Source organism: Periplaneta americana, chromosome 15, assembly GCF_040183065.1.
Source record: "Periplaneta americana isolate PAMFEO1 chromosome 15, P.americana_PAMFEO1_priV1, whole genome shotgun sequence".
Lineage (NCBI taxonomy): Eukaryota > Metazoa > Arthropoda > Insecta > Blattodea > Blattidae > Periplaneta > Periplaneta americana.
Genome location: NC_091131.1, coordinates 102,547,226 through 102,560,036, shown reverse-complemented (window position 1 = coordinate 102,560,036; position 12,811 = coordinate 102,547,226). Strand labels below are relative to the sequence as shown.

The window sequence follows — 12,811 nt, the reverse complement described above, 5'->3', positions numbered from 1 at the left end:
AAGCTTAGTCTTGAGACTTATAAGAAATTCATTCATTCATAGTGTTCTGCCAAAGGCAGGTCTTTCATTGCAAACCCAACATTCTCCAGTCTTTCCTATTTTCCGCCTTTCTCTTAGACTCCGCATGTGATCCATATATCTTAATGCTGTCTATCATATATCTTTTTCTGCTCCGAACTTTTCTTCCGTTCGCCATTCCTTCCAGTGTCTTCAAAAAACAGTTCCTTCTTAGGCAATGGCTCAGTCAATTTATTTTTCCCTTCTTGTTCAAATTTTAGCTTTTTATATGGGATATGAGTTTTTTTACTGCAGAAATTTAAATTTACACGAATTGTGGATGATATTTAATGCTATACCACCATGTATGATGGGTCTCTATCACCACAGCATGTCGCGTCCTCAGGTTCCGGATAGAGGAGACAGCCTCCAGATATAGAGGGTAGCTGTGAATATATTGAATAAGCAGTCGCGGACAGCCGATAAGGGGTGGTCCTCCAGCTCGAGGGTTGGGCGATGGGCTAACAACCATCACCGTAAAAAAACAGCTTGTTACGAAAACACAACTTAAGCCTCGGAATGTGACTGATTCTCTGGAACGACCACAGCAAAGGAATAAGGTTATAAGATTTGGTACATGGAGGAGAAAATCCACAAACCATTAGGGAAAACACGGGAATTTTACTTGAAGCAAGTAGGGAGATAGGTTTGAAAGTAAATCCCGAAAAGGCAAAGTATATGATTATGTCTACCAGAACATAGTACGAAATGAAAATATAAAATTTGTAAATGTATCCTTTGAAAAGGTGGAAAAGTTCAAATATCTTGGAGCAACAGTAACAAATATAAATTACGTTCGGGAGGAAGTTAAATGCAGAATAAATATAAGAAATGCCTGTTATTATTCGATTGAGAAGGTTTTGTCATCCAGTCTGCTCTCAAAGAAACTGAAAGTTAGAATTTATAAAATAATTATAATACCAGTTGTTCTGTATGGTTGTTAATCTTGGACTCTCACTTTGAGAGAGGAACAGAGGCTAAGGATATTCGAGAATAAGGTGCTTAGGAAAATATTTGGGGCTAAGAGGGATGAAGTTACAGGAGAATGGAGAAAGTTACACAACATAGAACTGCACGCATTGTATTCTTCGCCTGACATAATTAGGAATATTAAATCCAGACGTTTGAGATGGGCAGGGCATGTAGCACGTATGGGTGAATCCATAAATTGGGAGGCCGGAGGGAGAAAGGTCTTTGGGGAGGCCGAAACGTAGATGGAAGGATAATATAAAAATGGATTTGAGGGAGGTGGGATATGATGATAGAGACCGGATTAATCTTGCTCAGGATAGGGACCGATGATGGGCTTATGTGAGGACTACAATGAACCTCCGGGTTCCTTAAAAGCCATTTGTAAGTATTTTATGTTATACTTTTATTTTGTATTCAGCATTAGAAAATGAATATATATTACAATTTATACTGCATTACATCGCAATAGAATTGAAATATTAATGGCTAACAGCTACGAATTAGTCGGAGCTGACTGTATAATTTTCCTCGGGAATAACAGCACGTTTGAGTTTGTAAGAGTGTGTGTTTGCGTATGAAATCGTAAGGTGTGCATGTGCTGATGAAAGAAATCCTAGATATTCCCTCTTTTTTGTTATCTGATAGATATCCTGGAGCAGGCATATGTAACACTTTTCGGGATAAAAGGCAAGTACCCTTTCATTGGGCATAGATACGCTGGTATGAAGGAAGGGATGGGGAATACGATCTCTAAATAAGCAAAGCAAACATCAGTGATGAAGTTCGATTCATACAGCTGCATTATGTGTAATGTAACAAGCAATTGATAATGTTAAACGTACCGAGAAAATTGCTACTATTCAATAAGTTTGAAATATTATTCGACATATCGATGGTTAAGAAGTGATAACTCGTATCTGTAAATTTGCAGGTGAATCAGAAAACTGTTTCAAAAAATAATTATTTTCAAAATAGACAAACTACATACAGTCACGGACTGAAGTATAAGTAGAGAGGAACCCCAAACATTAACTTTATGCTGACGTTTATCCACATACCCAAATGTGTTGTTCACAAATTATTATTGTTCTACAGATTTGTAGATGTGTGGAGATGCATCATCTTCACTAATATTATTTTCATTGTTTGGATCTCGTAATAATGGTGTTGCATAATTACGAAGCATATGTAGATAATGGTGTCCAAAACTGTAACTGAGATTGAATTGTATTTTAATGACCTTAAAGAAAGTAAAATCCTACGATGAAATAAAATGTGAAGCAAAACCAAACGGTATTTTTTTTAATCGTTAAGTCCTCGTTGGATGTCTGAATGTGGATAAGTCCAATCCAAGTTTGCAGGAATAAAACTATTTCTTCTCACAAACAGAAAGTGATAAAACACCGTTCCAACAGGATTAATTCCACATTAAACTTAAACTCATTTTAACAAACTCTTTACTTTGGCAATTAAACGCTAACATAAAAAAATTCAATTCTTCAGTAAAGGGGCAGTATCATGATATTCAAGAATTCATAAAACCGAAAATGTGAGCAGTTAAAATTATTCCCTATTTTTGTATTAAGTTACTTTATATATAGACCTGTCAAAAAATCTGAAAGTTAGAATTTATAAAACATTTATATTACCGGTTGTCCTGTATGGTTGTGAAACTTGGACTGTCACTTTGAGAAAGGAACAAAGGTTAAGGGTGTTTGAGAATAAGTTTCTTAGGAAAATATTTGGGGCTAAGAGGGATGAAGTTACAGGAGAATGGAGAAAGTTGCACAACGCAGAACTGCAAGCATTGCATTCTTCACCTGACATAATTAGGAACATTAAATCCAGATGTTTGAGATGGGCAGGGCATGTAGCACGTATGGGCGAATCCAGAAATGCATATAGAGTGTTAGTTGGGAGACCGGAGGGAAAAAGACCTTTAGGGAGGCCGAGACGTAGATGGGAGGATAATATTAAAATGGATTTGAGGGAGGTGGGATATAATGATAGAGACTGGATTAATCTTGCACAGGATAGGGACCGATGGCGGCTTATGTGAGGGCGGCATTGAAGCTGAGGGTTCCTACAAGTCATTTGTAAGTAAGTATAATAGACCTGCAGGGTGTAGAAAAATTGCACCTACAAACTTCGCGAAGCAATGTATGATGTTAATGTAAATATTTTAAATAGTAAACCCATTTCGTCGCTAGAGAACATCAAAGGCATCGATATATTGCCCATTTAAGTAGACTTCTTTGTATGTTCACTGAGGCTAATGCTAGTGGTGGGGGAAGAGCAGGGACATCCAATGCATACAGTTCTCACAATGAACCTTCAATATCAAAATAAAGACAAAAATCACAATAATTTTATACTCGAACGTAACTAGTCTTGCAGCCACCGGCGTCGCTCAGACGGCAGGCGCGTTGGACTGCTAATACATAGCTTCGCTCGAACGTGGGTTCGATTCTTGCTTGGACTGAATACCTGGTTGGGTTTTGTTCGAGTTTTTCATGACTGTAAGGCAAATGTCATGTAATCTCATGATTAATACTAGGTCTCATCTCGCAAATACCATCTCGCTTTCAGAAATTGCATCGACGCTAAATAAGCTAATAGTTGATAAGGCATTGTTACGTAACCGACTAAAAACAAGTATTTTAACATTATAAAATTGGCAAAAATCGTTGAAACTGAAATCCACCGGCTTTAATACAGGTATTGCATAGTAGGACACTAGCTGCGGGGTGATGTTCCTTAATGGGCGCAATATAATGAAAAAATGCAAAATGTAGATAGCCTATATACTATAAAGAACTGGAGATACAAACTTTATACACACATAAAAATTGTTTGAGGAACAGATGAAATTGCGGATTTTCAGAACGAACATCTCATGTTGTATGCAACGAAAATGTGTAATATCGTATTGGTGGAAAGTTGATAGTTTTCTCAGAAAAATAGTTTTCTCCCAAATGTTTACGGCCCTCTTATTCGGTAACTATTGCGAGTAGGATAGTGATTTTTGTCCATATCGATAGAAAATCTAGTAAAGGTTCGTTTACCCCTCCGGCGTATTTCAATAGCGTGAATGGTTTTCGTGTAAGTTTAAATTAAATATAATTAATTTCAAGCTACTGAATGATGCAACCAGATTACAACGTTGTAACCAGAGAGGGAGATGGGAGATAGTTTACCTTGGGAGACATCTGTGTTCGTTGACCTCTTACATCTGTATTACGGGAAGAAAGAGGACTGTGTTAGCGGCGATGTTGCCAAACTGCTGAAATTTCCAACTTAATTTTTTAATTAACCGTGCATTTAGTCACATAACGTAATATAGGTTTTATATTTGTTTATGTGTACTCTATTGTCCCTTTCAAACTAGGATTATTTCACTTCCACCCTGTATATCACTGTTATTTAAGTTGTTCATTCTTGCCTAAATAGTTAGAACGTCAGTCTTCCAAGCAAGAGACTTAAGTTCAAAACCCGGTAAGACCAACAAAGTTCGTAATAAGACATTATTGATTTTTTTTTTATAGCTGTACTCGCTCCATCTGTCAAAAGTCTACTATCTCTCAGTAAGTCATCCCTGTTATCGGTGTAGTAATGACGGAAAATAATATTTCCAACAGACGAACTTCAGGGAAATCCTTCGGTAACTTCGGTAACGAGACAGTAACTTCAGGAAATTTCTACAATTAAGTAGCTGTATTGAGTAAAGCATTACTAGATATGGCACCAGTAAGTCAATCTTTATAGTCATATAATGTATTGCTGAGAAGTTGGAAGCTTTAGGCTATTTTAGTTATTCCAGATGGCCTAAAAACATTTGCCATCTTAGATATCTTCTTTATGTTTGGAGTTATCGACAAGGTTTATAGACATCTTTTGTACATTTGTATGAATTTACATATGCAACGAGCAAGACAAATAGTCTGTGGACTTAATCATCTGAGACAATAAAGGCACATTTTTTTAATGACACACTAAAATTTTTGCATCGTTAACTTTAAGGGGTTAGGTAAAGCTTAGAGCAGTAAAATGTTTGAAAATATTCAACATTTTTCCTCTCCATTACTGTATCTTGTACAATAATGAAAATAGGTATGTGTAAAACACTGTCCTTCTGCTATATGAAAAAATATATATTTTTACGATTTAAAAATAAATATATTTATTATATATATATATATATATATATTTTCAAAATTCAAAATGGTTGCAGTTCACTGTGCAGTGATGAAGCGTTTCCCTCATAACCCATAAACTTGTTAACTTTTTCATGTTCTCTCTCTTTTATTTTATTGTTGAAACTCATGTTTACAATATCATGCTCTTTCAACTACATTCCTTAATAAATAATATATTTGTATTTTGTGTTAGAAGAAAATACTGATATTTGACCATTTTTAGATGAATATATTTTTTATGAGACAATCTATGAAAGGTAGAGGAGTGATCTTGCATCATATTGTAGATATGATATGCATAAACACACACAACAATTTTCATCACAGAATGTTCGATAGTTTATGAGTTATAAGGGAAAAGCTTCATAACTGCCACCATTTTGAATTTTGAAAGAAAAAAATATAAATATACATACTATTTGTCATTATTGTATAAGATACAGTAATGGAAGAAAAAAATGTTGAATATTTCTATATATTACTGCTGTAAGCTGTACCTAACCCCTTAAGGAGAAGATTGAGAAAAATGAAGAGGCAATGTATCGTGATAAATAGTCTCGGTGAGTACAAGTGAGGTGGAATGGACAAGTTCGCCTGATCTCACTTTTTATTTCTTTATTTGGGGAACATTAGAAACTTCGTATATAAAGCTATACCAGCTACATTAGATGATATATAGCAGTTGGGAGCAGATGCAATCGACGTCATTATCCCGATATGATTAGATGCGCTTGCATTTCTTTCATTCGGGGTTTGTTTTATTGTATTGCTGCTGACGAAAATGATTTTTAAGACATATTATAAGCAATGAACAGTTATAAAATGCCTACTTGATCAGGCATTTTCATATTTCATTAATATTTTCTGTACAACGTACAAACAATGTATAATTTTTTTTAATTCTAAATATTCTTGAGCTTTGATTGCAATACATTGTGCCTTTCTACTTTCCTCAACTTCCATTTTAATGATAGCCTTTGATATCTCAGAACCAAATAGAAAATGTAGACTATCTTGTTCATTATACACACTCTTTTATATTATGCAAATGGTATTGAAAGACATTTTCGGTTTATGTCTTTCTGCTTTTCTCAGCAGAAATGACAAAACAATCGTGTCATTTAAGAGAAAAAACTAAAATATGACCTAGGTGACTCAAAACCAAGTAGAACATATTTTGTTCACTACACACACTCTTTTTGAAGTTATGCGTATGTTATAAAAACATTTTCGGTAACACAAACGTAAAGAAAGGTAATTACAATGACATAGGTTATTATTGTTAGTAAACCACGCGATACATATAGCCTACTTTCAATGAAAATTAATTAGTTGCATCTATGTTGTAAAGGATAATCATTTTTGTTGTGATGTTAAATAACATGTTCGGCCTATACGATAAAGTGTGATATAATGTATTTAAAGTTATTGGTCTAGTTATATCCTATTTTATATAAACGTGTGAAGGGAATTAAATTGTATCGTAGTTCTATTGGTTAAAGTTGCTAATTTGCTACTTTGCGAAAATAAGGATAATGATTTTTTTGGGGGATAATCAATGTACTTTATGGTAAAATACGTAACAAACAAGAATTAAATTAGCTAGAATCATAAACTTAAGCTAATATTATTACGTAATTTACCATAGTAGGCCTCGATTGTTAACAATCGAAGTAATTCGTCATTTCATTTTCTTAAAAAAAAAAGAATTCGCAACTTTTAAAATTACAGCGACAGTATTCGCTCATCTACCATAGCATTAATAATGATGCTGAAGTTAAAAAAAAGGGAAAAGAAAAATCATTGCATTATTTCTTAATACTTATTTATATTTTTTAACATAGTCACTACCCAAAAAAAAATACTTTACAGTACAAGTTCCTAACATACTTATAAAATAAATATGCAAATTTGATATTAAATTAAACGCAGACTTTCATTTAACCATAATTATCCAACTTAACTCATTAAAGTTCGCAACCACAACTCAACATTAAAATATTTAAAATGAATTTATTGATATTTTTTAGTTTCCAGAAATTTGTTCATACCATATGCTTCTTAAATTCCACTGCACACACGCATACAGTACTTAAAAAAGAAATAAAAGAATTGGACTAATTCTTTAATGCTAATGTCGAAATTGATCTCGCGTAATAGAGTAATACACAATATACAGCACACTATTAGGTGCATGTAATCTTGTTTTTCTGTAAGACAGGACAAGTATACCAGGATCTAGTAACTTTTAATACGTTTCTAACATACTGTTCTAGTTGGAAAAGTTTTTACGTTCCCACGGGAATAAGCAAATATAGTGATTATACGACGTCTTATTTATAGAGCCGCTCAGTGCTCGCTGAACGCTAATTTTCGTCAGTGAATGCGACTATTTCCAATCAGAGAAGTTGATGCTGTCATTATGCAATAATACGTGTAAACAAGACGGACTCACCGAGGGACGAGGCTGCTGTGTTCACTTGTGAGGCACGCACTCCCACCGACGTCCTGCGTCGCGGTGCACTTTTATACGCTTTCAGCAAGACAGCCGGGAATCCCCCCTCTACACACGTCGCACCCCTCTCTCCAGTCGTTGCGCTTCTGAAAATGCAACAACTTCTGTTTTTTGTATGAGTATCAAGATATCAACGGAGGAATGCTTACGTGGCGAAATATTGTATTTGATTGTTATTTTGTGTACTTAAAACCCCACTGGCACACCGTCGTAATGACCAATGTACCGACTTTGTCTTGAACTCCTTCAAGTTCAAATTGTGATAGATAATTATTTTTATAACAAAAAAAGAAGAAACTAAACATTCTTTCATTGATTGAAAAAATAACAATACAGAATTAAGCGGTAAAAAAACCTTTAAATAAACCGCCCGACACTAATAACGCCAGAAAAGCTTTACAATGGAGAAAGGACGATGATGATAACAAACAAAAATTCTAGATCTCATTTCACGGCTTCCAGATTCACTGAAGTAGCCAATTCGCATAGCCAAATTATGAACTTTCTGCATCTTACATGTATAAAGTCATCATTATTTTAAAAACAGTTTATTAATCTGAATATTAAGTATTTAATTGAAATTGTGCCAGTAATGTGTAACAATTGTGCTGCCGCTATTTAATGACTTATTCTGTTTGCAGTTCCGCCGAAGTGTTTTGCCTATGGGTGAGCGCGCCGCTCGTTAGTCGGTTAGCCAGGTCTCCGTGATTAGCGGTAGGGTAAAACAATAAAATAGACCAACCATACAACAATACACAAACAAATTTAAGAGGCTCATTACTTACTAAATTATCAAATGAGGTGTTGAAACTGCCCGCCTTCATTCTCCACACTTTTTTGCATCTCTTTAGGACGTTATTTATCACATTTTCCAGAATCTACTCAAAATGTGCGCCTACGTACGGGGCCACCTGGCTGAAGAGTATGTGCCACAGTTACATATTTTATATGGCTTGAAGTGCAATAATTTAGTAGCCTTTAACACAGACTATATGAAAGTCCCACTTGTTGTGCAAGACGACGAAGAGATTTTCTAGGAGAATTTTTTTAACGATTACGAATATCATGTAATCTTTCTTCGGTGAAAACCCTACGCTGAATTTCTGGTTTCTTAGGCTAGACACTTCCATTTTACTGAAATTTATGATAAATATTATGGACTGTTTTACGGTCTGGAGCGTTTACACCCAGGAATCTTTCTTGAAATCGTCTTCGAACTTCACGAGCTGACAGTTAATACTGTACTTGTGAATCGTAAATAAAGACACGCTGTGTCGTTGTAGACTCAAGAGGCATAATGCACTTTATGTATACTGTCGAATTAATAAACGAACAACACAACACACACCCGGGAACGACTGCCACATTCAGCAAGGTCAACAAGTAAGCAAGCAGGCTTGGTACTCCCTCCAGTGCGCGGCAAACGAGTGGGGTTCGCTCATAGGAAAAAAACCCGTGCTGCGGAGGAAAGCATAACCGATCGCACTGTAGATATGTAGGCGTAAAGCCAGCAATCGGCTGGAGGTTTTGGCCCTCCGTGTGCTGTCGCGTCAAGGATTTACTTTTTATTTCATTATCTGATTCCCATTTTTTGCCATATTCTATCTTTCAATTTCTTCCGTTTATTTTCTTATTTGCTTCTTTGTTTTGTTTATTTGCTTATTCATTTTGCTTATTTGTAAATTCAGTTTACGCCAACATCAGCTACAAGAGTTTCTGAGAGTAAATGAAATACAGTAATGTTGATAAAATTATAATATATTAGTTAATAATAAGGTATTCCATACTTTATGCGCGTGACAATATTGGACTCTGAAATAAAGAATCTGCAAAGGTACATCTACATAGTTAAATTTTCTATGCACTTACGCATGCAATCTGGGGAGAATATTGAAAGAATCAAGTTGAAAACGAACGCTCAATTAAGATGCATGCAGATTTTCTACATAGTGCGTCGTGTTGAACGTAATCTTTATTATGCATATATTCAGTACCGGTAATAAATATTAAATAATATTGTGACAGCCGCGTGAGATTCGATCTCACGACCGACGGAGGAAGTGCAAGGTCGGCCGGCGCGGAGGTTGCGCGCGCGTCTGCTTCCTGTGGCATGTGCTGTGGCTTATGGAGTAGAGTGGAGTGGGGAGAGAGCGATCGCGGCAGAGCGGAGAGATATCCGGATGATTCGAGAATGGACATGCGCGGAAATCTCTAGATAGCGAACTTTCTCGCAACTATGGTGTGAGTATAAATTACGCACGCGAGTGAGACAGTTAGTCAGTCAGTCAGTAAGCCAGTGTTGTTACAGGCAGATTTGGACAGTAAGCGAGTTAGTCTTGTGTAGCAGTGAAGCCAGCTTCGAGACCAGAGCGCGACTTGAGTTGTGTTCGTAACTCTGGAGCCTGAAGCCCGGAGTTCGAGTGCAGTGGACCGCAGTTGGAGGGACCTGAGTTCGAGTACAGTGGACTGTCTCTGAAGGTTTGTGTTTCGAGATACTATGAACTTGAGTGACTGAGCTAGAAGAACTGTGAACTGAGAACTGACAGTTCTGATTTGTAAATAGTGCTTTGTGAACATTAGTAAAAATTAACAGTTCATTGTTGTTCTCAATAATCCAAGTAAATTGTCATTGTCGTCTGTGGAGTGCAATAACGAACACTGTGTTACTGTGTGGAGAGCAAATCCCATTGTTGACGGGAGTGGAATTAAATTGTAGAAAGGGAAGAGTAATTGTTAAGAATAAAATTACATTGTTGTTCAGTATAAAAATTTACAATATCAATCCAACACTTACCTACTTGATTCGCAAAATTGTGATTGAACACTCCATAGACACTCGCATTTGCGATAATCTTCAATAAAGCTAATCGTACTTGCTTACAATTTGAACTTAAAAGGTCCACCATCACTAAACATTAGAATTTTCAGTTTATTCACGGCCACTTAAAACAATCAGCTGTTCGCTACATGCTACTGTTGAACGAAATATGCACAAGATACCCACCGGCGCGGCGGCGATGAGTAGCTTTCAGTTGTCACAAGAGCTATTATTTTTAGTGGAGAAAGACATGCACAATTTAATGCGTTTCATTCACTCGTGCATGCATTGCTTGAATGTATATAGTTGAAAGAAAAGTTGAGCCGTGTACAGTAGATGCACCTTGATAGCCATTGACACTTTTATAAGAAGATACCATGAAGAATATTAGAGCACTTAAATAAAACAATATTGTGAACGATAAGATAAATAATGACTTGTATATATTTTTACGGGGAGCCATACATATTGGGCTCAAGTGTTTTTCCAATGGACGGCGGGCTATAATCAGCACATACGTGTGCACAAGAAACATCGAACCAAATAGAGGACGAGGAGGAAAAACAAGAAGTTTGAAAAAGAGGTATGTTGTGGTGATCATGGTGATGGTAATGGTGGTATAGGCTACTCGGTATCTCGTAAAACCTACTTGCGCGTGAGGGGAAGGAAAAAGTGGACTGAGAAGCTTCCCTCCCTCGGTACGCTTCGACTTGCCGGCGTATGAATGATTTGGTTTCACGATATAACGAATGGCCTATAGTAGTATACGCATCTGTAAAGAAGTGAGTTGCTGTCTGTCATTCGTCAAATCGATATCAAATTTGAAGAAGGGATTTCGGCCCGTCAACTGAATCAACTGTTGTCAAATAACTGAAAAAGCATTACGCAATTGGCAAACGTGGATGAAAGTAACCACAGTTGTTCTAGCCTATTAAACAAACTTCGTAAACATTTATAGTAAAATTTCAGATAATTTTGATGCTGAGATAAAACACACTATCTAAATACCCTTTGGTCCCGCTCCGTAACATCGTGATCTAAGACATCATACCTAAGACTCGCATTACGGAATGGTTGGAGTCCTAGTGGGAAAGAGATTTTGTCATGAAATTTTGGCCAGTGTATGAGACCGGTGCCTATCCAGCATCGAGATGAATTTGGGGAGCTACGCAAGGTAGCAAAATCCGGTTTCTAAAACCAGCTATAATGGCTGGAGGAATCATGGCGTTGACCACACGATACCTCTGTTCTGGTTGGATGATCGTTGATATCTTCTGAGGTATGTGAACGTGAGCCCAGCGCATGAGTTTTTACAATATGACAACTGAGCTAAGGATCTATGTGACAATGTGACAACGACGTCTTTACTTTCCTTGTGGCGCTGAAAAGGCGAGTGACGAATTCAGTTTCTATTGGCTGACCCAAACAGATAGCGGATACAATTTAGTTCAAAAATAGACGTTAGAAAAATGTCAGAAGTCGGTTCTTTCTTTGCGACTAGTGTAGTGGTACGAAATGAGCTCTGGCTCTAGTTCTTATGAGAGAAGAAATTTTTGCATGAAATTTCTACCAGTGTCTTAAGACCGGTGCGGTGCTCACCCAGTATCATGAGGAAGTTACATAGAATAGCGAAATCCAGTTTCTTATGCAGTTATAAAGATTACAAGATTCACCTTGTTGACCACACTAGTACTAATTGGTGCTGAAGCATGCGCACTGAGACAAGCGGTCTGTTGGTCGGCCTTGGCCCTCCATGGGCTTTCGCGCCACGAAGTACCCTTTACCAAACAGGAATGATGCGCATTATTTTCTGGATAATGACAAATTTACGTCACGAAATCATCGGTCATAACAAGTCTTGTTAAACTTTCTAGAGAAAAACGCTTATATTCAGAAAAATTTGTTTATGATTTCTTTCTGATTAAGGAATATAGTTCTTAAATATTCTTTATTTTAAGAAGTGCTTTGTGTATCTAATTGTCTTCGCTATTTCTAACTATCGTTCATCTGAAGGTTAGAATAGAGTCCCAAGGAGTCAGGGTTCGAAACTCGACGTGCAGAAGGTTACAATTCAATTACGAGTTCGAATTCGGATGATTGTGAGTGATAGAGCTTTTAGGCGACAGAACATTTGACAAGGAAAGCTGTCGTGTAGATTAGCCTTGCTTAGTGACAAGCTCGCCTCTCTTCTTACAGTACAGTATGTGTTATGTTACGTCCTCTTTTCGGTCTTTATCTCGCGTGTTCTTTATA

The 12,811-nt window shown here is 36.6% G+C and overlaps 1 protein-coding gene across 1 annotated transcript in view; it reads right to left on the bottom strand.

The window, feature by feature from the left end:
- Hdc (histidine decarboxylase) overlaps positions 1–7,721 on the bottom strand; it is a 148,120-nt gene extending 140,399 nt beyond the window's left edge. The window contains exon 1 of the mRNA XM_069847916.1: positions 7,681–7,721. The gene's annotated coding sequence lies outside the window, so the exon portion shown is untranslated. The remainder of the gene's footprint in view (positions 1–7,680) is intronic.
- Positions 7,722–12,811: the final 5,090 nt, after the last annotated feature.